This window comes from Oryctolagus cuniculus, chromosome 15 (genome assembly GCF_964237555.1).
Source record: "Oryctolagus cuniculus chromosome 15, mOryCun1.1, whole genome shotgun sequence".
In the NCBI taxonomy this organism is placed as follows: Eukaryota; Metazoa; Chordata; class Mammalia; order Lagomorpha; family Leporidae; genus Oryctolagus; species Oryctolagus cuniculus.
The window spans coordinates 87,366,070-87,392,944 of record NC_091446.1 but is presented as its reverse complement, the minus strand read 5'-3'; the positions used below and the strand labels follow the sequence as shown (position 1 = coordinate 87,392,944).

Genomic DNA, 26,875 nt, shown 5'->3' with positions numbered 1-26,875 from the left:
TTTTGAATTGATTTTAGGTAACAGCCACTTGCAATTGAGGGGAGAAGCTGGCTACTTGCTGGCAGGATGTCAAAACTCAAAGCTTTCAGGTTTCTCTAGGGTGCGTTCTGCAGATTCTTTCTGCCCACTGGATCCAAGAAGGACTATATGTACATTTATATGTATTTTTAAATGCTAGAATCACTTGCTAACAGTTTAGATGAAAGCACAGCTCCCATGCCAGTGTGTCAGCAACCTGACACTGCCAATCCCTTTCCACCTCAAGGCCAAGGCCGCCCTTGCCAGCCCTCATCCATCTGCTGGGGCATCTGAGATATGCACTTGTAGATCAATATTATTTTTTTAAAAATATAGGGCCGGTGCCGCAGCTCACTAGGCTAATCCTCCGCCTAGCGGCGCCGGCACACTGGGTTCTAGTCCCAGTCGGGGCGCCGGATTCTGTCCCGGTTGCCCCCTCTTCCAGGCCAGCTCTCTGCTGTGGCCAGGGAGTGCAGTGGAGGATGACCCAGGTGCTTGGGCCCTGCACCCCATGGGAGACCAGGAAAAGCACCTGGCTCCTGGCTCCTGCCATCGGATCAGTGCGGTGCGCCGGCCGCAGTGCGCCGGCCGTGGCGGCCATTGGAGGGTGAACCAATGGCAAAAGGAAGACCTTTCTCTCTGTCTCTCTCTCTCTCTCACTGTCCACTCTGCCTGTCAAAAAAAAATATATATATATATATAAAGTAGCATAGTTCCTTTAATTTATAAAAATTCACTATATGTAGCTTGATTCAGAACCACACAGAGGCTTAATAGAAAACACCAATCTGTTGGGATAAATGCATTTTCTATCCTGAAAAAAATCAGACTTATGCATCACCTTCGGTTAAGCACCAACCAAAAATAGGGTTAATTAAATCCTGAAAACCATATTTTTTTCCAAGAGGGAGAGAATCTGACTCACAGAAGAAAAAATAACTTGCAAGCATTCCATGGGGCTCACAGACACTGCAAGCACCTAACCAGTGACTCATTCTAATACTGAGTGGGAAAAGTGTTTCACTTGTGGCTAATGCAGCTCTATGCAACTGCTCCCAGACATAGGATTTTCACTGAGGAGACTTGGGGGGAGTGTTCTGTCCTCTGTGAAAACACTTTCCAACAGCTGGCAGTGAGGGCCAGTGCCCAGGCTGCCTCCCCTGGTCTTTGGGGACTCCGGGAGTGGACTTGAGGGCAGGGGCTCCTCTATTTTCCCATGGGTGCAGTGAGCTTCTCCTCCTTCCTACAACTGCGGCGGTTTGAATTTTGTTCTTTTGGGGATTGCAGTGGGGAAGAAGGCAGCTCTTTACTTGTTCTCTGACAAATCTCCACATAACTGGGCTTTCGCAATTCTGTGGCAGTTCCATGCACCTGCACTGATTTACATGCAGTTGTAGTAAGGACAGAAGGGAGTCTGTCCACACTGTGGGTTTCCCTCTGCTTTTCTACCACCTTGGGATCCTCAGGTAAATGGGCTGGGTGGGGGGATCATTCATATGTTGCTGATACAGCACAAGAATCCAGCAGTGAGGGCTCTCTGTGGACCACTACAGGAATAGTGTTCCTACTTGCATCTGCATGGAGACTCCTTTCCTTTGATAATCCTATTATTAAGCTAGATAGCCTGTTTTCAAACAAGTCCTCTCTTCAAATTGCCTGCAGCTCCAGGTAATGGGGGGAAGTTGGAAAGCCCCAGTTCAAAGTTTGGTGATGGAGGCTTTGGTCATGTTGGAGATTGAGTTTGGCTGCTTGCAAACTTCTCCCTTTTCTTCCTATGGCCAAAGGAATTTTTCCTGATTCTGGGAGGATACAGTCTGAGTGAAGTCAGGGGAGAGGCTGCAAGCTTGAAGGTTGGAGACATAAACCCATGTATAAATCCAGTATTTGGAAACAGAGTTACCAATGGTGGATCAAAATAGCTATGCATTGTTGACAATGTCTGGGGGCAGTCAGACTGTGCAGAGGAAACTGTTGTTGGGGACTATATACTGGGGGTAAATAAATGATGTGTAACACCGCTGTGTATAAAGGTTTATGTCAAGAGACCTAAATCCATTCTTTGGCAAAAATGGGTTTATAGCTATTGCCTTTGCTTTAGCTGCACCTTAATTGGTTTTCCTTGAAAAGTTTTGACTTTTCACAGGTATTTGTAAGCCTGTTGAGTATCAGCTTCTGTTTCAAATGTAATAAATCAATTATCATTATAGGCAAATTCACAGTTTATAAATTTCAGTAAGTTATTTCTTTTAAATAGTGCTTCTACTTCTTCCACAGGGGTAGATTCAGATATTTCTCGCAATATTACTATGCAATGATTTTGATTTGGCCTTACTTTTTCTCCCTTCTCATCCACCTGGACTAAAGGTAAAGATCTCAGCACTTCAACAATCAAATCCACACTAGTACTGAGTTTCTTCATATGGTCAGGGGTAGCTACCATTGTAATTAGAGCATACTGATCACTATCCATCTGTGATGTAAGATACATGGCACTAGCAAGAGTCTCCCTAGATAAACAGAATTCCAATTTTTTTAAGTACTTCTTGAGCATCTTCCTGGCTTTCTGGTTGAGATTCATTTCCTCCTGTTTCACTATTTTCAGGTAGTGATTCGTATTCTTTGTGATCCAGAGCCAAAGAGTTCATGTCTGCTTTGACTCACGTAAATCTGGTAATGCTGCATTCTCATGACTTTTGTCACCATCACCACTGACATCCAATCCCTGCGGGCTGCAGGCTGCACCATGGCCAGCTGTCTCCTTCCATGCAGCACTCAAACCGACAGCTGCACTACTTGCTTCCAAATGTAACATGAGTCCCCCGTACTTTCACATTAGGGTTTAGCTCTGAAACCTTAGTTGTTGGTACCTGACTCAAAGCTGGGATGGAACTTGCTTGAGAAGTGGTTTGAGATACAGGACTATTCATCACATGAGAGCTGTCCTTGCCCTCTCGGCCTCGCTGTGCCTGCAGTTCAGCCAGAGCTTTAGCGTCCTGACCAGAAGTCATGGGTTCCACTGGGAGAATGTAAACTTCAGGATGCTGCCAGTGCCGCCCGTCCAACCCGACCGGCCTCTGGCAGGCTCCTTGCTGCAGCCCCGGTGCCCGGCGACCATGCAACGGAGAGAGGAGGAGGGAGACTGTAGGAAGAGGCGGTGCTGCGGCACTGGGCTAGACCCAGGGAGGAAGGGCTGGCACAGGCCGGATGCAGCGGCTGAAAATGTCTCAACCTCGACAATCCGATCCCCGACACTCCTTCCCTTAGCGTGAGAACACACCTAAATAAATCCTTAAAAAGTTGTATGTGAATCAATCTGGCAGAAATTCATTAAATACCAAGCTGATAGCATCCATCATAGAGCAGATGGGAGACTGAGCAGAGCCCAGCATCGGACTGTGCGCTTCTGACGAGAATACAGGGCCCACATTTTCTCAGAAAGAACACTGGACAGACCCAGCTTGAGTCATCTCTGCTTTTGATATCTCTTAAGGGTTTACATATTAGGAAAATGTCAAGGAGAATTCCAGAAAAATAACATTGACTCACAATGGGAGAAAAGATATTTTAACACAGTTGGAAAAAGATGTGCTAGGTCTGTGGATTGGGCTATAATATTGACTTAATGTTGGTTTCCTAAATTGGGGTTCATATGCTTTTTATCAGGGGACCACCCTTTAGTTAGCAGAAATGTCTTAGGTCAGGGGCAAAAGTGCTAAAATGATACTAACTCGGCATTCTCAATGAATGGGACTCATTAATGGTATTTCTGTAAGTTTGAAATAATTTCAAAATTACTCTTAAAATGACTAAATTGTAAAATGACAATATCCATATCATGTTAGTAAAGCAGGGACAGCATCAAATACTATAAAGGCTAAACCTTACCCAATTCCTATTAGGCCAAAGTTGTAAAACTTGTCCCCTTCTAAGCATCTACATGCCTGTGTGGAGACTGCGCAAAAAATAGAATAATATTCACAATGCATTTCTTGTTGTGAATGTATTTGTGATAGTTTGGAAACAGCTTGATCTTTCTATTTTAAAGGTTTTGAAAACGCTGTTGTTCTTTAAAAATAATTAATTTATTTTTGTACTTGAAAAACAGAGATAGAGGTGTATCTCAAATCTGTTGGTTCACTCCCCAACTTTATGCCACAACTGGGCAGGGCCAGGCCCAAACCAGCAACCTGAAACACCATCGGTCTCTACAAGGGTGGCAGGGACTCAACTCCTTTAACCCTCATCACTGTCTCTCAGAATGCACACCAACATGAAGCTGGAATCAGAAGCAGATCTGGGACTTTTCCCAGGCTCTCTGACATAGGATGCAGGCATCCCAAGCAGTGGTCCAACCACTATGTCAAATGGCCACTCCTTAATTTTTAATTTAGTTTTTATTTGAAAGTCAGAGAGACTGAGAAAGACAAGCAGCAGAAATCACTCATCTGTTGGCTTACTACACAATGCCCACCACAATCAGGGCTGAATTAGATGAAAGACAGGAGCCAGGAGCTTCATCCAGGTCTTCCATATGGTTGACAGAAATGGTTGGGCCATTATCCACTGCTTTCTCAGACAAACTAGCAAGAATCTAGAATGAAAGAGGAGTTGCCAGGACCCAAACCTGCACTCCTGTATGAGATGTCAATGTCAGAAGAGCAGCTTAACCTGGTGAATCACATGCTAGTTCCTGCATCAGTTCAAACCAGTGCACTCACCCTATCCTATGTATGTTCAAAGAATGCAAAGCTGGACATCCCCTCCCTTTCAATATTATAAAAACCTCAGTCCTGCTTCACCTCAGAAGAACCACGGTTCAGTTTAAACTGAATCTGTCTCCCAATTTGCAATCCTATTCTGCATCTGAAAAACATCTCTCTGATTTTATTTTAATCTCATTAATGACCTTTTGCTTTACATAATCCAGGACTATCTGGTCTTGTCTCCTTGCCTACTGGCAGATTTGGCAAAATGTTTTATAATAGGTATTTTCACTTCCCTTGGGTGAATACCTGAGGGATAAAATGTTAGGTAAGTGAATGCTACATTTTTTCCTAAAAACTCTTCCTTGAATTAGAATCCATATGTCTTAATACTTATAAAACAGATGTTCTTCAGAATCACATCCTATACAGCTTTCCCTCAGATGTCTCAAGCAGGGCCTGAGCTTGTGTGGTGACATCCCTTATCGTATCCTTGAATGTGAGTAACTCCTAAAATATGGACATCCTTGCTCAGCCAAGGCCATCTGTACCAATGTCTAGGAGAGAAGGTCATAATTGTACCAAGTGGGTGGCTGTATGGATAGAAAATTTAAACCATGGTTGGGATTACTCTCAAGTATTTCCCTGTGCTGGCCTTCCATGTGTCTTTTCCACACAATCACTGGGATATGTACACAATCTGAAGAGTCAGTGATTTCAATATATGAGAGTGTCACAGCTATGCTGTGAAATAACCTGTAGATGTCTGAGTAAAGTGGGAAATTATACATGATTATAAATTTTTGAACTTAAGAATATAAAATTATTTCCTTATCAGTTTCAAATGTATCTCATAACTCATTATGAGGCAGCTAAGCATGAATTAATTCTGACATATCAACTATGACCATGAGTTAACTGTTCTCTGATATGAACATTAGGTTCCTCCACAAAATGACTGAACATTGGAAGAGGCAAAGAGCTAAAGTATATGGTGTTCCTTATGTAGCAAATAATAAATGGGATTTATGTTTGTTTGTGTGAAGGTGGAGAGGATGATGAAACAGTGACCAGCACTATTCAGATTGAGCAATCTAAATACAAAACCTGGGATTCAGCAGGTGCAGCTCTTTCACCTCTATCTCCTTTGTGTTCACTGTCACAAATAAGAAGCAGTTCCAGACAGGCTCAGATTCCTGAATTGCTGCAATATGATGGTCTTAGCCTGATTTCTTCTGTGGTGAGGACTCCCTTCTCTCTTCTCTGGGATTTCCAATCATCAGTTATTATTTTCCTTGTATCTGTTACTATTTTATTTATTTCTTTGAGAGGCAGAGTTTTAGACAGAGAAAGAGAGAGAGTTCTTCCATCATCTGGTCCATTCCCCAAATGGCCACAATGGCTAGATCTGGGCCAATCCCAATCCAGGAGCCAGGATTTCCTCTGGGTCTCCCATGTAAGTGCAGGGGCCCATGCACCTGAGCCACCTTCCACTGCTTTCCCAGGCCATTATCAGGGAGCTGGATCAGAAGTAGAGCAGCCAGGACACCAACCAGTGTCCATAAGAGATGCTAACACCACAGGAGGAGGATTAACTTTCTATGCCATAGTGCCAGTCTCATTTCCTTGTCTCTTAATCCAGCCTATCTGCTAAATGGGAAACAGAATATTTCCAATTTAATGTCATCTCAACAGTCATTCCAAAATTTTTTTTATTGTTACATGCCTTTTAAATCTACAGCCCGGGGGCCAGCATTGTGGCATAGTGGGTAAAGAAACTGCCTGTGACACCAGCATCACTCATGGGTGCTGGTTCAAGACCTAGCTGCTCCAATTCCAATTCATCTCCCTGCTAATATGCTTGGAAATGCAATGGATGATGTCCCATGTGCTTGGGCCCCTGTACCCATGTGAGGGATCTGAAAGAAACTCCTGACTCCTGGTTCCAGCCAGAGCATTGTGGCCATTTGAGGCATGAAAGAGTGGAAAGAAGATCTCTCTCTCTCTCTCTCTTCCTTTCTCTATGTAACTCTTTCAAATAAATAAATATTTTTAAAAATCTTAAATCCACAGCTAAAAGTAAATAAAATTGCTCTTCATATATTATATGCATTTTAAAAATATGGATAAGAGGAGCAGGCAGGTCTGGTAGTTAGATGCCTGAATCCTACATTACAATGCATAATAATAATACAATACAACTGCATACTCCAGTTTCCTGTTACTGCAGACCCTGGAAAGCAATGGTGATGGTTCAACTAACTGGGTTCCTGCCACCCACTTGGGAAACCTATATAGAGTGCTTGACCCCCCTTAAGTATTGGTACAGTCTTGACCACTGCAGATATTTGGGGAGTGAATCAGTGATAGGGAGCTTTAAGCCTAATAGTTGATTTTATTCTGCAGCCAATCTTTTACAACTATATTGATACACAGAAGTCTTTTCAAAACCAGACCACCCCTGAAATCTTTAGTTTGCATGCTCACACGCTGATGCTTAGATGTTCCAATATCTAATTTGGTCACAGTAGTCTGGATAACCAAGATCACATGTTGGGGTGTGCAAGTGAAAGCAAAAACAGGACATGGGGTCTCTTTCTCCAGAAAGTGTGCACAGACTAACCCAGTGTGTTTTCTTCACTGATAAGGATTATAATAGCCTATTGTTGAGCACGTGCACGTGTTCATAGAACTAAGGTTTCTCTGAAACACGTTTAGCAAGACGTATTAGATAAACATTGTGAGAGTCCTGAATCCACACTGGTCTGAGGCATCTCCCCCACTCTTTCCTGGCATCAGGAAAGCAAAAACACAGAGGTGCTGTGCTTATGGAGAGCTTCATCATTTCCACAAATCAGGCCTGAGAGACTTTCTGTGCCTCACTGTTCCCACAACTGCCCCTATTATAAATCAGGCAGACATCCTGTGCCTCCTGGTGTCAGGTATCTTCTCCAGCTGCTCAGCCCACATCCCACACCCCTTTGTTTGGCTGCTCCAACCTATCTCCCACCTGTCTCCCACCTCCCCTGGGACAAGTTCCCTAGAAAACCCCAGCCCTACACCTGAGCCCAGAGCGCCTCTCTCTCTGAGGATACTCCTGGCAGTTCTTCACCCTAATAAAACTTTCTTTGCTCAGCATGGTCTTGGTTGTAGTTCTCAGTCATGGTTGCAAACCCTAACAAGCATGTCTGAGAAAGCAGCTGCATGTTCTTGTGAAGTCTACGTTCTCACAAGGGCTCAATGCTCTTCTTGTTAGTAGGTCATAAGCTATCCGTAATCAGCACCTGAGGTCACACTCTGTGTACTAGGAAGAAAATGTCTTCACTAAGAGTGCTCTGGCAAAAATCTTATTCCCCACATCACACTTTATCATCTTTACAAACCTCTCTGGGAACAACCAGGTTGACCAGAGCTGAGTCCACTGTGTGTGTGAATGAACGTGACTTTTTACTTCATATCTAAATGCTGTTCCTCTATTTTGGATTGCATATATGTTTGTGTGCTTATGCTTTGATTCATAGTAATTCCTCATGTTATGGAATTGATTTGCATTGAATACAAACTGCAAATAAAATAAATGAAATGTTGAAAGAGAAAAAAATCTATCCAAATGTTCCAATACATCCCATAATTTTTTTAAGTTTAAATTGGTGGACACAAATGAATAACTCCATCTTGCTCTTCTATCCAACCCTCTCATTTGTCCCTCACTCAATGCTGCTCAGCCTCTCCTAGTACCTCTAACACTGATTGAGCTCACTCACTGCAGAAGTGACTGTCTCCCCACTGCACTGTGAACTTCTGCCTTCACTCAGCTCTATCTCCTGTGTTCACCACTCACTTAAATTCACTTCAATCCCTCCAATGGTTAATAACGGAATTATTTCCTTAGCAATTCCATGATATAGAAGAGAAAAACCACAATCTTTCATGTTTTTTCTCTGTAGGAAAATTCTTCATGGAGAAAGAAATCTTAATGTAAATGTTGGAAAGATATTATTGATCATCCTCTAGCCTGATACACTTGGACAAGGGTCCTACAAAAACAAAGCTAGAACTATATTTATTGGATGCATTTTGAAGTCTCAGGCCAAGATGAGAGGCTGCCCATTTTCTTACACAGGAGGATCCATTCATAGGACTCAGCTGCAGTTGCATCATCATAAACTCAGCAGAGACTGGTGTTTCTTCCTGTGTTCTCACCCAAAGATAGTGTGATAACTATCTCCAGTTTGGTCTCCTGACCAAACTGGAGAGAGAAAGGAGACATCATTGCAGTCTCTCCAACATTCCTAGATAACACCAGTCATGACTGTCTACTCACTTGGGAATAGCCTGCCACCAGACCTACTCACAAGCACCTGACATATGACCGACAGAGGGAGCCCTTTACTTATCCAGGGTCAGGTAGAAGAAGGCTTAAGTACTATGACCACAAGGGCAGTTGTCATTCTAAGGTAAGTGACATATACATGTGTCTACACACACACACCAGATCTCTAGGATTTTTTCATCTAAAAATTTCATTTCTACTGAATAGAAGCCCTTCCTACCATCCATAACCACTCTTCTACTTTCTGTTTCTAGTATTCTGATTATTTTATTTATTTTAAAGATTTATTTTATTTATTTGAAAGACAGAGTTAGAGAGTGGTACAGCCAGAGAGAGGGGTCTTCCATCCACTGGTTCACTCCCCAAAACACCGAGATAACCAGAGCTGAGCCAATCTGAAGCCAGGAACCAGGAGTCTCTTCCAGGCTTCCCACTCATGTGCAGGGGCCCAAGGTCTTGGGCCATCTTCTACTGCTTTCCCAGGCCATAGCAGAGTTCTGGACCAGAAGTGAAGCAGCCAGGACTAGAACCAGAACCCATATGGGATGCTGGCACTGGAAACAGGAGCTTAAACCCACTGCCCCAGAGTGACAGTCCCTCTGACTACTTTATTTATTTCATATGATTGGAATCTTACAGTATTTTTCCTTTGGGGACTGATATTTTTGGCTAATTTCATTTAGTAAAATATATTCAAGGTTCATCCATATCACAGGATTTCCTTTTCTTCTGTGCCTGCATAACTTTTCACTGTGAGTACAGGCCACACTAGAAATCTTGGCCACAGTGAATTATGCTGTGATGAATAATATTTATATTTTGCTTAAATTGAACTTTCAATACTTTTAGATATATACCCAGAAGTAAGAGTATCAGATCATATAAAAAGGTATATTTTTAATTTAATCAAGAGACACTGTTTTCTGTGGTGGTTGTGCCATTTTACGTTACCGCCAACAAAGCACATGTGGCTGAAAATCTTTGTATCTTCACCAACAAAATTGGGTGTTCCTTCTCTTGTTTAAAGAACAGGAGCAGGAGATCTTATTAGCCATTTTTAGTCCATGGTTATGAAGATCTCTTTGCATCTGCACTCAAAGTGATTCAGCATTGGGCTTCATTGTCAGTGTGGTGCAATTGTCCTTCACTCAGGGAGAAGTATACAACTCTGTTAAGCACATTTTCAACTCTGTGCAATGGTTTTTTTTTTTTTTTTTTTTTGAAAAAAAAAGATTTATTTATTTATTTGAAAGAGTTACACAGAGAAAGGAGAAGCAGAGAGGGAGAAAGAGGTCTTCCATCAAATGGTTCACTCCTCAATTGGCCCCAACGGCCGGAGCTGCACCGATCCAAAGCCATGAGCCAGGAACTTCTTCCAGGTCTCCCAAATGGGTGCAGAGACCCAAGGGCTTTGGCCATTTTCTACTGCTTTCCCAGTCCACAGCAGAGAGCTGGATGGGAAGTTGAGCAGCCAAGACTTGAACTTGTGTCCATGTGGGATGCTGGCACTTCAGGCCAGGGCATTAACCCACTGCACCACAGCACTGGCCCCTGTGCAGTGGTCCTAAAGGTAGATCTAGTGGTATCATAACACCATCTGGCTATCAATACTGTTTCTGTTCCATGTAACTTTCTGTTAGCAAGGTCAAAGCACAGATTTCTGTCTGAACATTTCTTTAGCTTAGGATTCACATAAAAGTTGAGCACCATCACATCATTCTTCTTCCCATTCTGTCTGCCATGACCTAGAGTGCAGACCTAACAGGCTGACCCACATTTTAACTCTTCCAATAAATTGTTCCTATATGGGACAGAACACCCTACATGAGGCTCCCAAAAAAACACACACAAAAGGGAAAGTAGTGTTGCAATGCCCAAGTGAGATCAGAGTGTTGACCTTGCCTAGAGTTTCCTTCTTTGGGACAATCCATGTCACCATGGGATCCTTCCTGCCCAAATGTCCAAGGTATCAATAGTGAGAGCTGAGCCAATATCTGCAGGATTTCTTGAGTCTGGACCCCTGGAAATTCAGGACAGAAGAGCAGGACAGATGGCTTTCTCCAGTGGGTCTTCAGCAAAGAAAGCTTGACACCCTGAGTTCCAGGTCCTATTGTAGACTTTCACCAAAAAATTGATTTCATTTCTTGGGATCCACTTTCATGGGATTCTTCAGCAGAAAAAAAAACCTCTCCAAGGTCTTATGCTCCACCTGCCTCATGCCATGTCCATAATCACACACATGTATGCCACATAGCCCAATCCAAAAACCTCAGGGAGTGCCTGGGTACAATCAAGACCCAGCTTTGCAGAGACAGAACTGAATTCCAACATGGTTCCCTCTACCCTCTCAGTTATGTGACCCTGAAAATTCACTGTACCTCCTAAAGACTCTGTAGCCTGGGCAATGGCAAGTAGAATGGAGTTAGGGATGGTGGAATTATAGGAAATTTTCATTTGATGGGTAGAGAATTTCAGTCTCATAAGGAAAAACAGTTCTGAATATTGGTCACACAGCAATTTGCTTATACTGAACACTACTCAACATACACTTAGAAATGCTTAAATGATAAAATTTATCAGCTATATTTTGTATTGTCAGTACCACAATAACAGTACATTTAAAAAGTGGTCAAATGCCTACATCCTATATGGCTGCCAGTTTGAGTCTTGGGTGCTCCACTTTCCATCCAATTCTTCACTAATGTGCCTAGGAAAGCAGTGGAAAATGTCTCAAGTACTTGGCCCTGGCACCCACATGGGGTACCTGGAAGAAACTTCTGGTTCTTGGCTTCAGATTGGCCCAGCTCAGGCCATTGTGGTCATTTGGGGAGTGAACCAGTAGATGGAAGATCTCTCTGTCTCTATCTCTCTAACTCTGTGTTTGAAATAAATAAAGCAAATCTTTAAAACAAAAAGAACTGTTGATGTGAAAAAATTCAAATACATATCTAATAAAGGTTAACATGTTATGCTTTCTCAGAAGTACAGTTAATGCTTATTATTTGTGTACCATGTCTTATATTTGCCCATTTCCACAATAACATTTCTGATTCCATTTTGCTGAGCTGCTATGTTGATTTTTTTATTAGGAATCAGTAGATGCCATCTTTTCTCACTAAAGACACTGATGACAAAGTGCAGAAGCCATGCTCAATGTGAGTGAGGCCTGGGTTCCCTCCCTCCTGGCTGTGTTTGAGGGAAACATAATTTGGTCACTGCTGAGCATCTTATGCTTAGGTGGAATCAAGTGTGTCTTGTTATGAAAATAGAGATCATATGTTCACAGCCAGGGCTAAATCCTGGGACCCATGCATTTCCTCATAAGATGTGCACACCTGAGCCCCAACTCCTCATGCACCAACAATTCCACAGCAGGAAGAACAAGCATGACCCCTGCCCCTGCAGCAGGAGCTAGTTCTATCCTCACTTACCACTTGCACTGACAGATGGGATGGATCACTCCCTGAAGAAGTCCTGGGACAATATTCTCAGTATAAGACATGGTTTTATGCCAGGGAAATGCATCAGAGCTTGAGGATCATACAAGTCCAACTCCATTTGTGCATAACAAAATATTTCTTCTGTGCATTTCCTTGGAGTAGAAGTTTTTATTTTTTTCTTTTTATTCACCATTTTCTACATCTTGAAAATTGATTGATTCTTCTTCATGGTCCTATGTATGTTTTGAAATCCTCATTTTGTTCCCATATTATTCTTGATATTCTTTTTTTGTTTTTTGTTTTTTTAATTTTTTTTCTTTTTTGACAGGCAGAGTGGACAGTGAGAAAGAGAGATAGAGAGAAAGGTCTTCCTTTGCCATTGGTTCACCCTCCAATGGCCACCGCGGCCTGAGCACTGTGGCCGGTGCACCATGCTGATCCGATGGCAGGAGCCAGGTACTTCTCCTGGTCTCCCATGGGGTGCAGGGCCTAAGGATTTGGGCCATCCTCCACTGCACTCCCTGGCCACAGCAGAGAGCTGGCCTGGAAGAGGGGCAACCAGGACAGAATCTGGCACCCCAACTGGTGTGTCGGCACCGCAAGGCGGAGGATTAGCCTAGTGAGCCACGGTGCCGGCCCTTGATATTCTTGAGTTGTTCACCTGTGTACTTTCCTAGGTTGAACAACATGTATACTCAACCTCAGAACACTACAATATATAAAGCAAATGCTGACAGCTCTGAAGGGATAAACAGCAATCGAACAAACAGAAGAGGTCAATACTGCACTTTCAACATAGACTAGCATAACTAGGTAGGAAACCAATAAAGAGGGGTAGATTTGAACAACACTGTATATCAACTTTTCCTAATAGTTACACAGAGAGCATTCTATCTGACAGCAGCAGAACATGTGTTCTTCTCAATAGCTGTCAAAAATTCTCCAAGTGGGGTCAACTAATTCAGAAAAAAAAGTGTCAACAATTTTTAGAAAATTGAAGTATACCATTGTCTTTCATAACTCCAATAAAATAAAAATAGAAATCTATTCTAGAAAAACTGGAAAAATCACACATACATGGATCTCAATCCACACTGTCAAACAGCCATTGGCTTGAAGAAGAAATGAAAAAGGAAATAAAAAAAAATTTCAGTGGGTACATTTTGAGTTTTTTTAAAATATTTATTTATTTATTTGAAAGGCAGAGTTACACAGAGAAAGAAGGAGAGGCAGAGAGTCAGGTCTTCCATCTGCTGGATCACTCCCCAGATGGCCACAATGGCCAAAGCTGAGCCAACCTGGAGCCAAGAGTCAGGAGTTTCTTCCAGATTTCCCACATGGGTACAGGGCCCCAAGAACCGGTGCCATCTTCTGCTGCTTTCTCAGGCCACAGCAGAGAGCTAGATCAGAAGTGGAGCAGCCGGGACTGGAACCGGCACCCATATGGGATGCCAGCACTATAGGTGGTGGCTTTACCCACTACACCACAGCCCCAGCCCCCATTTTGAATTTTGAGCTGGGATCCATATCAACAATCACAATCCTCAAGTCCAGGCTTGGGTACAAAGAGAAACCAAGTGAATATGGAAGGTCACCAGTAGAAAATATCTTTGAACACTGAGAACCATGGGGATCTTTAAACAGAGCAGACAGAAATCTTCTTATTTACCACAACAAATTTAGGAGACCAGGATGCTGATGCTTATGATTGAGTTCAAAGGCAGACTGCAAATTCATATATATTTTATATACAATATAAACATTTCATAGTCTGCTGAGCTTTATTTTATAAATGGATTGATTATACATGAGCCCCCCCATAACATTTAGTAAATAGCTCAGTTTGCTCATTCAACAAATGTTCGTAGCCAGCGCTGCAGCTCACTAGGCTAATCCTCCACCTTGCGGCGTCGGCACACAGGGTTCTAGTCCTGGTCGGGGCACCGGATCCTGTCCTGGTTGCCCCTCTTCCAGGCCAGCTCTCTGCTGTGGCCAGGGAGTGCAGTGGAGGATGGCCCAAGTCCTTGGGCCCTGCACCCCATAGGAGACCAGGATAAGTACCTGGCTCCTGCCATCGGATCAGCGTAGTGGGCCAGCTGTGGCGGCCATTGGAGGGTGAACCAATGGCAAAGGAAGACCTTTCTCTCTGTCTCTCTCACTGTCCCGTCCGCCTGTCAAAAAAAAAAAAATGTTCTTTACATGTCAGGCACTAGACACTCTTCTAAGTATATGGGATGGAGCAGCAAAAAGACACACAATCAGCAAGGCTGCTTTTTAATAGGTCACAGACTAGATATGAAAAAATGAATAAAACACACTGATGCCATAATAAGTGCTATAAAAACATAAGTGTGGGATATAAAAAAGTTGCTTTGAGTACTCTGAACAAATCAATTCATTTCCTCCTAGAGTGTAGTATCCCCAAATGCTTGATCATGAAGGAAGATTTTATCTTGCTGAAAGGCAGAGTGACAGGGAAGAAGATTCACATACATGAAGGAGGAGCACAGAGAGAGAGAGAGAGAGAGAGAGACTTCCATTCACTGGTTCCCTCCCCTAAATGGCTGCAACAGTTGGGCCTGGGCCAGACTGAAACCAGGAGTCAGGAACCCCATCTGAGTATTTCATGTGGGTGGCAAGAAATCAAGTAATCGATCCATTATCTGCTAATTCCTAGGCATAGGTTTAGAGGATTGGATAAGAAAAAACACAGCTAGGATTCAAATTAGCACTCTGATATGGGATACAGGCATCATAAGTGATAGTTTAATGTGCTGTACCACAATGCCAGTCCCAGCAGCTGAGTTTTATGTTTATATTCTTGATGATTATTTCCTATTCCATTTTTGCATTGGAACCTGTGAACTAAACTGCAGTAGAAGGCAGAGAAAAGTTTATTTTCCTGAGAACAAATGTAGGTTTCACTCAGACTTGTTCCTGGAGGATATTTAACACATCTCAGGTTGTTTCTTTGGTTGACTTTTCTTCTAGATGTTCCAGTGTCTCAGGATCTTTGACGTATCAGTCTCCTTGTGCTCCCCTCTCTGTATGGTCTGTTCCAAGCACTCTTGTTTCCTCACCTACTAAAATCCTCCCACTGTCTCTAACTCTCCTCATTGTATAAATGAATCCATAGGATTTTGACTTGAAGCAGGAAAAGTGTCACACATGCTACCTTAGCAGCCTCCATGTGATATCACTTATCACTTCCAGCTTTTGCATAACATGGGTAAGCTCCAGTGCCACAAAACAGCCCAACATAGACTGATCCAACAAAGAACCCACAGACAAGTCACACACCATTCAGCTAAGATGTATGTATTTATGGATCAAGACACTAAGCATATTGCAAACCCTCAGCAATGATGTCACTGTTGCATCCCAGAATCCTTTCAACAGAAAGATAAGATTCAAGGAGATGTTCTAATTCAAGCTGTTGAAAGCATGTATCTTTCTTAGACAAATACTAAAATTACAGGAATTTCTACTATCCAGGTCTTTATCCTTCACCAACATTCATCAACTTTTCAAAGCTTGGTTTACACTAAATTGTTTAACATCCATTGTAGTGTCATAGTAAATGTTACTATTGTCTGAAATTCTGTGACAGTGGGCATACTTGATGTGAGATTTCTAGTACATCTAGATCTGTATGACAGATTACCATGGTGTCTTTGGAGTGACTGTCTAACTGCTTGTTTCCAAGAAAACAAGCATTCTATGTGACATCCATAGTGACCAATAGAAATCTGTGAAAATCAGGGCCAGCAGTGTGGTGCAAATATTAGGACTCAACCTGCAATGCCAGCATCTTGTATGAGCATTCATCTGAGTCCTTACTGCTCCTCTTCCAATCCAACACCCTATAAATACATGTTGGAAAGCAGTGGCGTCATCACCCAAGTACCTGTGCCCCTTCATCAACACGAAAGACTTTAATGGAGTTCCAGGTTCCTGGATTTGTTCTGGCTCAGCCTCAGCTATTGTGGCCATTTGGAGAGTAGACTAGTAGATGGAAGATCTCTCTCACTCTCTTTCTCTCCTTCAACTATCTATTTTTCTTCTCTGTCATTCAGCCTTCATTTTTTTTTAAAGATTTATTTGTTTCTTTGAAAGTCAGAGTTACAGAGAGAGAGGAAGAGACAGAGACAGAGGGAGAAATCTTCCATCTGCTTCTTCACTCCCTCCAGATGGCTACTATGGCTGGTGCTGGTACAGGTTAAAGCCATGAGTCGAGATTCTTCCAGTCTCTGTGTGAGTGGCTGGAGCTCAAACACTTGTGTCATCCTCTGTTGCTTTTCCCAGGCCATTAGCAGGGAGCTGTATTGGAAATGGAGCAGACAGAACATAAACATATAGGATGCCAGCATCACAGGTGGTGACTTTACCCATTACCCCACAAAGTCAACCCTTTTGCCTTTCAAATAAATAAATAAATATATTTAAAAAATAAATCTTTGAGTATCTTCCTGGTTGTGTCTGTGAAATCATCTAGCCAATAAATGCTATGGTGTGCTAACATCACTACAGTGAATGGGGACCCAGACACTAGGAACTGATCCTATGCCCAGCATGTAGAATGTTTGATAGGGTTTTTTTCTAAGTTCTTTTTAAAAATGTATTTATTTGAAACAGAGATACAGAGAGAGAGAAGAGACAAAGAGAGAGAGACCTTCCTTCCACTGTTTCACTCCACAAATGCCTGCAATATCCAGGGATGGGCCAAGCTGAAGCCGGAAGCCAGGAGCTTCATCCACGTCTCCCACATGACTGGCAGGGGCTCAAGTCCTTGGGCTATCTTCTTTTTTTTAAGATTTATTTTATTTATTTTAAAGTCAGGGTTACACAGAGAGAGAGAAAGGTCTTCCATCCACTGGTTCACTCTCCAGTTGGCCACAATGGCCGGAGCTGCACCCATCTGAAGCCAGGAGCCAGGAGCTTCCTGTAGGTCTTCCCACGTGGGTTGAAGAGCCCAAGGACTTAGGTCATTTTCCACTGCTTTCCCAGGCCATAGCAGAGAGCTGGATCAGAAGTGGAGCTTCCAGGACTCGAACCAGTGCCCATATGGGATGCCAGCACTGCAGGCAGTGGCTTCACCCACTATGACACAGCGCTGGCCCCTGGGCCATCTTCTGATGCTTTCCAAGGCACACTAATATTGAACTGGATCAGAAATGGAGCACCAGCCCCTTCTGCATTTCTGATCTAGTTCCCTAATAGGCCTGAGAATGCAGTGAAAAATGACCCAAGGCTTTGGGCCTCTACACCCTTGTGGAGACCCAGATGGAGGTTAAGACTCCTGCTTCAGCCTGTGCTGTGGCTCACGAGGCTAATCCTCCACCTGTGGTGCCGGAACTCCAGGTTCTAGTCCTGGTTGGGGATCCGGTTCTGTCCCTGTTGCTCCTCTTCCAGTCCAGCTCTGCTGTGGCCCAGGAAGGCAGTGGAAGATGGCCCAAGTGCTTGGGCCCCACACCCACATGGGAGACCAGGAGGAAGCACCTGGCTCCCGGCTTGGGGTCGGCACAGTGCGCCAGCCATACTGGCTATTTGGGGGGTGAATCAATGGAAGGAAGACCTTTCTCTGTCTCTCTCTCTCACTGTCTAACTCTGCCTGTCAAAAAAAAAAAAAAAAAAAAAGACTCCTGCTTCAACCTGTCCCAGACATAGCCATCACTGATATATTCTGTGTGTGTGTGTGTGTGTGTGTGTGTATGTTTGTAACTCTGCCCTTCAAATATATATATATGTATGTATGTATGTATATATCGTGTATATCAAGTTGCCTAAAAAAGAAAAGCACTCAAAATCAATGGCTGCCCTTGTGGCACAGTGGGTTAACTCACCAGTTGTCATGCTGGAATCCCATATTGGAGTGCTAGATTAAATTCTGAATGATTGACATTTTACCCAGTTCCCTGCTGTTCCACCTGGGAAAGCAGCAGAAAATGGCCCAAATACTTGAGTCTCTGCGATTCATGTGTGAGATCCAGTTGGTATTCCTGTCTGATGGCTTCAGCTAAGTACAGCTTGGTTTTTGTGATCATTTGAGATGGGAACCAATGGATGAAAGTTCTCTATCAGTATGCCTTTCAAATAAATCATTAAAAATAAAAGAAGAATAAAATGAATGAATATTTAAGCTTAATACTAGAAAGCATTTGATTAAATTCAGCATCTAATCTTAAAAAAAAAAACTGGTAGCAGAGAAGTAAAATATCAGAATTTTCTTATTATAATTAAAATTGTCTCTGAGGAGCCTATAACAATCAGTATAATTAAGATAAGACAATGAAAGCTCTTTTCCTGGGAGTTTACCCTGACAAAGCTACCTCCTTCCATTCTATTTCTGCAAAATTGTACTAGAAGTGTAGTCGGGAAAATGAAACAACAAAATGGAAGCATTAGATAAATGGATCAATTTTTAAACAACAGCATTTTATTTTGTTTTTAGAAAACATTTATTTAATAAATACAAATTTTGAAAGTACAACTTTCAGATTATAGCAGTTTTTCTCCCCATAACCACCCTCCCACCTGCAAACCATCCCGTCTCCTACTCCCTCTCCCATCCCTTTCTTCATTAAGATTAATTTTTAATTATCTTTATATACAGAAGATCAACTTAGTATATACTAAGGAAAGATTTAAATAGATTGCACCCACACAGACACAAAGTGTAAAGTATTGTTTGAATACTAGTTTTACCAGTAATTCACATAATATAACACATTAAAGACAGAGATCCCACATGGGGATTAGGTGCACAGTGACTCCTGTTGTTGATTTAACAATTAGCACTCTTATTTATGATGTCAGTAATCATCCGAGACTCTTGCCATGAGCTGCCAAGGCTATGGAAGCCTCTTGAGTAAACAAACTCTGACCTTATTTAGACAAGGCCATACTCAAAGTGGAAGCTCCCTCCTCCATTCAGAGAAAGGTACCTCCTTTGTTGATGGCCCATTCTTTCCACATCAATCTCACTCACAAAGATCTTTCATTTAGGTCATTTTTTGCCACAGTGTCATGCCTGAGAAACTCTCATGGGCTTTTTAGCCATACCTGAATGCCTTAAGGGCTGATTCTGAGGCCAGAGTGCTGTTTAGGGCATTTGTGATTCTATGAGTCTGCTGTATGTCCTGCTTCCCATGTTGGACCATTCTCTCCTTTTTAATTCTATCAATTATAATAGTAGGCACTGATCTTATTTATGTGATCCCTTTGACAATTAATCCTATCTTTATGATTAATTATGAACTTAAACTGATCACTTTGACTAGTAAGATGGAATTGGTACATGTCAACTTAATGGGATTTGGAGCTTCATGTCATGTTTCTAGCTCTACCATTAGGGATAAGTCCGAGTAAGCATGTGCCAAACTGTACATCTCCTCCCTCTATTATTCCCACTCTTATTTTTAATAAAGGTCAATTTTCAGTTAAATTTAAACACCTAAGAATAATTGTATGTTAATTACAGAGTTCAACCAATGGTATTAAATAGAAAAAGGAAATACTAAAAAGAATAAAATAGTAAGCTATTCCTCAACAGTCAGGACAAAGGCTGATCAAGTCATTGTTTCTCATAGTGTCAGTTTCACTTCTACAGGATTCCTTTTAGGTGCTCCGTTAGTTGTCACTGATCAGGGAGAACATATGATATTTTTCCCTTTGAGACTGGCTTATTTCACTCAACATGATGTTTTATAGATTCCTCCATTTTGTTGCAAATGACCAGATTTTTTTATTGCTGTGTAGTATTCTATAGAGTACATATCCCATAATTTCTTTATCCAGTCCTCTGTTGATGGGCATTTAGGTTGATTCCATGTCTTAGCTATTGTGAATTGAGCTGCAATAAACATTGAGGTGCAGATAGCTATTTTATTTACCAATTTAATTTCACTTGGGTAAATTCCAAGAAGTGGATGGCTGGGTCATGTGGTAGGGCTATATTCAGATTTCTGAGGAATCTCCAAACTGTCTTACATAATGGTTTTACCAGTTTGCATTCCCACCAACAGTAGATTAGTGTGCCTTTTTCCCCACATCCTCACCAGCATCTGTTGTTAGTTGATGTCTGTATGTAAACCATTCTAACCAGGGTGAGGTGAAACCTCATTGTGGTTTTGATTTGCATTTCCCTGATGGCTAGTGATTTTTTCATGTTGGCCATTTGGATTTCCTCTTTTGAAAAATGTCTATTGAGGTGTGTCTGTCTGAGGTTCGGCCGCGGACGGTTTGTTGAGCCCGTTAGTGCCCTCAGCCGAGACTCACGCCGCCGCCATGTCCCGCTACCTGCGCCCCCAGAACACGTCTCTGTTCATCAGGAACGTGGCGGATGACACCAGGTCTGAAGATTTACGGCGCGAGTTTGGTCTCTATGGTCCTATAGTTGATGTGTATGTTCCGATTGATTTCTACACTCGCCGTCCAAGAGGATTTGCTTATGTTCAATTTGAGGATGTCCGTGATGCTGAAGATGCTTTACATAATCTGGACAGAAAATGGATTTGTGGACGTCAGATTGAAATACAGTTTGCACAGGGAGATCGGAAGACACCAAATCAGATGAAAGCCAAGGAAGGGAGGAATGTGTACAGTTCTTCACGTTATGATGATTATGACAGATACAGGCGTTCTAGAAGCCGAAGTTATGAAAGAAGGAGATCAAGAAGTCGGTCTTTTGATTACAACTATAGAAGATCTTATAGTCCTAGAAATAGACCGACTGGAAGACCTCGCCGTAGCAGAAGCCATTCCGACAATGATAGACCAAACTGCAGCTGGAATACCCAGTACAGTTCTGCTTACTACACTTCAAGAAAGATCTGAAAGCGGAAAAAGAACCAAAGAAGGGCAGTTCAAGCGACCAAAGGGTGGGTGGAAGGTGCTGCAGTATGAATACTGTACGAATATTTTGACTCTGGTCTGAAAAGATAAAAGAATTATCGAAAACTACATGGAATAATTGAAGTCCTTTCAAGTTTGAAAGTAAGCATTTTAGGACAAATAAAAGGAAGTTCAACTTTGTACTTGTGGAAACTAATCCCTAAATATGAATAGGTTTATATTGATTCATGGGTAACAGGTCCATAATAAATTATTTGAAACTAGGATGTCTGAATATCAAGGAAGACAGCCATAGTCTCTTACAGTGCCTCTATTGGTCTGTCTCAAACTGAATTGGGTGGGAAAAGGTATGGTCCAATATAAATTTTTTCTGGATTCTCCTTAAAATTCCTCTTTAGCCATTATTGGCAAACTTTGCCTTTGTTTATTCTGGTGCCAGTATTTTCTGCTTAATCATTTGCTTCGTTGGCATCTGAGTATATTTGCTTAAATACCACATACAGTTGACTTCTTTAACCACTTTTTCCCACGTAGATTCCAATTATACTTGACATCCAGCTGAGGGGGCCCATCTCTTCTCACCTCTTTCCTAATCAGTATGTTCAGTGAATATTTATTGAGCCCTTAACAGTGGGCAAAATATTGTACTAAGTAATTGGATAGAAAAATAGATAATTCCCATATTCAATAAATGTCTACTGAGCACAATCTAGTGTATCATTACATATGGCCTCACTGTTTTGTTTGAGGTGTATTATTTGTAACTGTATTACACCATTCACATCTTAATGTAATTATAAAACCCGATATACTATCAAAGATAAGTAATTTTGTGGTTTATCTGCCTTTTAAAAAGTATCCAGTATTCGTTTGCACCCCATTAATAATGAAAAAATGTTTCAATCTGTAATAAACTGATTTATTGTGCCGTTACTGTAATATACTAGAGTTATATTAACTTGTTAACTCTGCCTCTTCAAATACGTTAGGAAATAATCCCACAAATAAGTATTTAACTTTGCATTAGATATAAAGGAGATCTGGGTGCTATAATTAGATTATTTTGAGGCAGACAGAGAGCTGTTATCCCAACTGATTTAGTATGTTCTGTAATGAAAAAATGTTCACCAAATTATACTTTTTAGTGATTTACATGTACATTTTATAGGGGACATGTTCTGTGTATAGTGAATAAATAACTTTTATGGTATCAAAAAAAAAAAAAAGAAAAATGTCTATTGAGGTCCTTGGCCCATCTCTAAAATGGGTTGTTTGTTTTGTTGTTGTGGAGTTTCTTGATCTCTTTATAGATTCTGGTTATTAATCCTTTATCAGTTGCATAATTTGCAAACAATTTTTCCCATTCTGTCAGTTGCCTCCTTAGTTTCCTGACTATTTCTTTTGCAGTACAGAAACTTCTCAATTTGATGTAATCCCAATTGCTAATTTTGGCATTGACCTCCTGTGCCTCTATGGTTTTTTTCAAGAAGTCTTTGCCTGTGCCTATATCTTGCAGGGTTTCTCCCATGTTCTCTAATAATTTGATGGTGTTGGTTAGTAGACTTAGATCTTTAATCCAGGTAGAGTGGATGTTTGTGTAAGATAGGGGTTTTGCTTCATACTTCTGCATGTGGAAATCCAGTTTTCCCAGCACCATTTGTTGAAGAGGCTGTCCTTGCTCCAGGAATTGGTTTTAGCTCCTTGATCAAATATATGTTGGTTGTGGATGTTTGGACTGATTTCTGGTGTTTCTATTCTGTTCCATTGGTCTATCCATCTGTTTCTGTACCAGTACCATGCTGTTTTGACTACAACTGCCCTGTAGTACGTCTTGAAATCTGGTATTGTGATGCCTACAGCTCTGTTTTTGTTTTACAAGATTGCTTTAGGTATTCGAGGTTTCCTGTACCTACATATGAATTTCTGCATCATTTTTTCCAGATCTGAGAAGAATGTCTTTGGTATTTTGATTGGCATCACATTGAATCTATAAATTGCTTTTGGGAGAATGGACATTTTGATGATGTTGATTCTTCCAATCCATGAGCATGGAAGAGTTTTCCATTTTTTGGTATCTTCTTCTATTTCCTTCTTTAAGATTTTGTAATTCTCATCATAGAGATCTTTGACATCCTTAGTTAAGTTTATTTCAAGGTATTTGATTGTTTTTGTAGATATTGTGAATGGGATTGATCTTAGAAGTTCTTTCTCAGCCGTGACATTGTCTGTGTATACAAAGGCCGTTGATTTTTCTGCTCTGATTTTATATCCTGCTACTTTACCAAACTCTTTTATGAGTTCCAATAGCCTCTTAGTGGAGTTCTTTGGATCCCCTAAATAAAGAATCATATCATCTGCAAAGAGGGATAGTTTGACTTCTTCCTTCTCAATTTGTATGTCTGTAATTTCTTTTTCTTGCCTAACAGCTCTGGCTAGAACCTCCAGTACTATATTTCATAGCAATGGTGAGAGTGGTCATTTTTGTCTGGTGCCAGATCTCAGTGGATATGCTTCCAACTTTTCCCCATTCAATTTGATGCTGGACGTGGGTTTTTCATAAATTGCCTTGATTGTCTTGAGGAATGTTCCTTCTAATTAAGCAATTAAGCAACAAAATTTTCAATATATATTGTTGACTCTACAATCTATGGAGGTAATCCAAAACAAACTATAAACTGATGAGAGAATTAAGTGATATTAGTGAGCACAAGATCAACATATATCAACTGGCTTACCATGTACCAGCAGGAAAAAATAGAAAGCCATTTTAAAGGACAAAATACAGACTAGAAAACTTCTATAGAGTATCTTTAAATATTTTTCAAATCATTAAAAAAATCAAAATGTCCTAAAATAAAATTAAGTCAAAAACATGAAGAAAATGAAAAGCTCAGAATTCATTAAATTTTGAGTAAATTTCATCTCTTATAAAGGAGTTCATTGGAAGCTCCAGGTCATAAGGTCCCAGAAGAATCACAGACATTGGAGGGTGCGAGACATCCTCAATCTCATGTCGTTGAGTCATCAGGAAGGTGACAGCAGCCCCTGCTCTTAGGAGAGCTAGGCCCCAGGAGGGTGAGCACCACCAGACCTGAGCCCAAGACTCAACCTTCACTATTCCCATCAGCACAGCCTGGATGAATGGCACCCCTTTTCCCCACCCCTCACAGAAATGTAGTAGGTATGACTCTGATTGGCTGCATCTTCTCTGACATGATGCCTGCTCACTGGCTCAGCAAACTGTCCAGACACACTGGATGAACAATGAAGAGCAACATGAGGTCTTTTTCTTCATGCTGCTAAATACAGTTTCTCCAGTCTGCTGCTCAAGGGGGTTCCATGAGGCTTAGTTTTTGTCATTCTGTGAACTTCTCTCACTACAAGAGCCATCAGAAGGATGCCTGGACAGCTCAGAATCTGGAGTATGGTGAGTTTGTGAGGCTTGCAGGATGGCAGCTGGCATGGGACCCTGGATATCTTCTCATTCCTGAACTTGGTGACTTTGGCTCAGCCCTAGAGCTCTGTATTTTTCCAAATTGTGTGGTTAGGATGCACAGGTTCTCAGGCAGAATCCAGACTTCATGCATGTAATTTGGGGGAGAAGCCATGATGTGTGGGATCCCCTGTCCCTTGTTTCTCCCCTGGATGATGTAATTCCCCTTAGTTATGAAACAGGTCACTAAATCCACAACCCAGTCCTGTTGGCACAGCTCTTCCTAAGGGTGTGAGGCTCTCATATTGTGGTTGCTGGATATGAGCTGACCCTGGGGCAGGGATTTCAGAGACAGCCCAAGCAGCTGCCAAGAATCCTTCTTTGGGGACTCTCCCTTTTCTCCCTGCCTTGGCATCAGCTCCCTCTGAATATCTGTTGATACAAAGAAATGATTTTGCAGGGGAGTTGAGAGGCTCCAAGATGGCTTAGACCAAATGTGATACCCACTGAAAATCCTCTTTCTCTGACATTTGGGTTTCATGCCACTTGGACCTGGTTTAGGTCATTTGTTCCTGTGCCAAATGGTGTAGATAATATTTTTAACAAGATTTTTATTTATTTATTTGAGAGGTAGAGTTACAGACAGAGAGAGAGGGAGAGACAGAGGGAAAGGTCTTCCATCCTCTGGTTCACTTCCCAAATGGCTGCAACAGCCAGAGATGGGCTGATCTGAAGCCAGGAGCCACAGAATCTCCTGGTGCAATTGACAACAGAGAACAAGAATCATAAAAATCATGCAACACAAAGTATTTCTCCCAACTGAATCTGAGATGAAGATATGATTTTCTTTTCATGTGTGTATATTCAACTCCTTTACTAGGACTAAGTTATTTTCCAAACTAAATGCTTAAGTAAAGCTTTTATTCCTGCCAGTCCCAATTGAGAAAAAAATATGGTTAATTAATATTATTAAGAGGAAGAAGTAATTCTGGTATGTAGATAATTTTCAAAGGTAGTTAAATATTTTAAATAGCTGTTACAGAAGTGACTTTATTCTGTCTCATGATTTTTGTTACATATGTGTATATGTATATGTTGTATATTATGTCTTAATCATAAAAAATTTCTTTAAGAGCTCTGTTTTAACTGATATAGGTAAATGAGTACTCACATAAATTAAAACTATTAAATTAACCCAAATATCTTTTGATTCTGTAGAGTCAAAATCAAAGTGGAGTAAATGTGGCTAACAGCTAATTGTATCTCTTGCTTCTGTACATATTATCTTTGCTTGCTAAAGGCTAAGGGTATATCTTGTGAAACTATGTGGGAACAAATTCCAGGAACTGAAAAAGGGCACAACCCAAGTGTTCTGCCTAAGATGAGAGAAATGCACCCTGCACTGTAAGCTTACTACTATATCTTGGATTTGTTATCATTCCTGGATTTGTTATTGTTAACTGTTATCTTACAATCATATTCTGGGTTTTTCATTGTTCACTGCATACCAGGGGTTCAAAATTGTGAGCCCTAGTGTACAGTATACTATAAAAAGCTGTGTAACTTACTGTTAGGGCCTGCATTCTGGTAAGGAGTGTCAGTCCTGACCTATTGCCTTATCTCTCATTTTCAATGAAATTTGTATGTGACTGTCACTGGTTTTTGTAATATTCTATTTTAGCTGATGAGTGGATGCAACAATTCATGTGACCTAATTAAGTATCAGATAGGTTGCTTTTATCTTGTTGATAGATATAACTTAAAACTATTTTCAGAGTCATTGACATATTTTGTGTCTGGGTTTGCAGGCCAAGCAAAAGTTAAACATATTTTTTTTGGATACTCAACATCATGAAAATTCAATTTTGATCTAAGAATAAATGATGCACATTAGTGGAATAATGTAATGTTCATTAATTCCTGTTTGAAGTAAAATTTAACCTCTGGAATTGTTATTTGGCAAGACAAAGATTATAACCATACTAGTCTAATATTTTAGTTTCTTTAAAAAATCTGTATTTGTTTTCAATAAATTGGTAAACATAAAAGAAATCTTTTCAAACTTTTGTACCATTTGCTTTTTTTAAGAGCTTGT

At 41.2% G+C, this 26,875-nt stretch overlaps 2 pseudogenes; one reads left to right on the top strand and one right to left on the bottom strand.

Annotated features, from left to right (window-relative positions):
• Positions 1-1,088: 1,088 nt before the first annotated feature.
• On the bottom strand, positions 1,089-3,026 carry LOC100356221 (la-related protein 4B pseudogene; annotated as a pseudogene).
• A 17,676-nt stretch (positions 3,027-20,702) lies between these two features.
• Positions 20,703-22,579, top strand: LOC100339558 (serine/arginine-rich splicing factor 10 pseudogene; annotated as a pseudogene).
• The last annotated feature ends 4,296 nt before the right edge of the window (positions 22,580-26,875 follow it).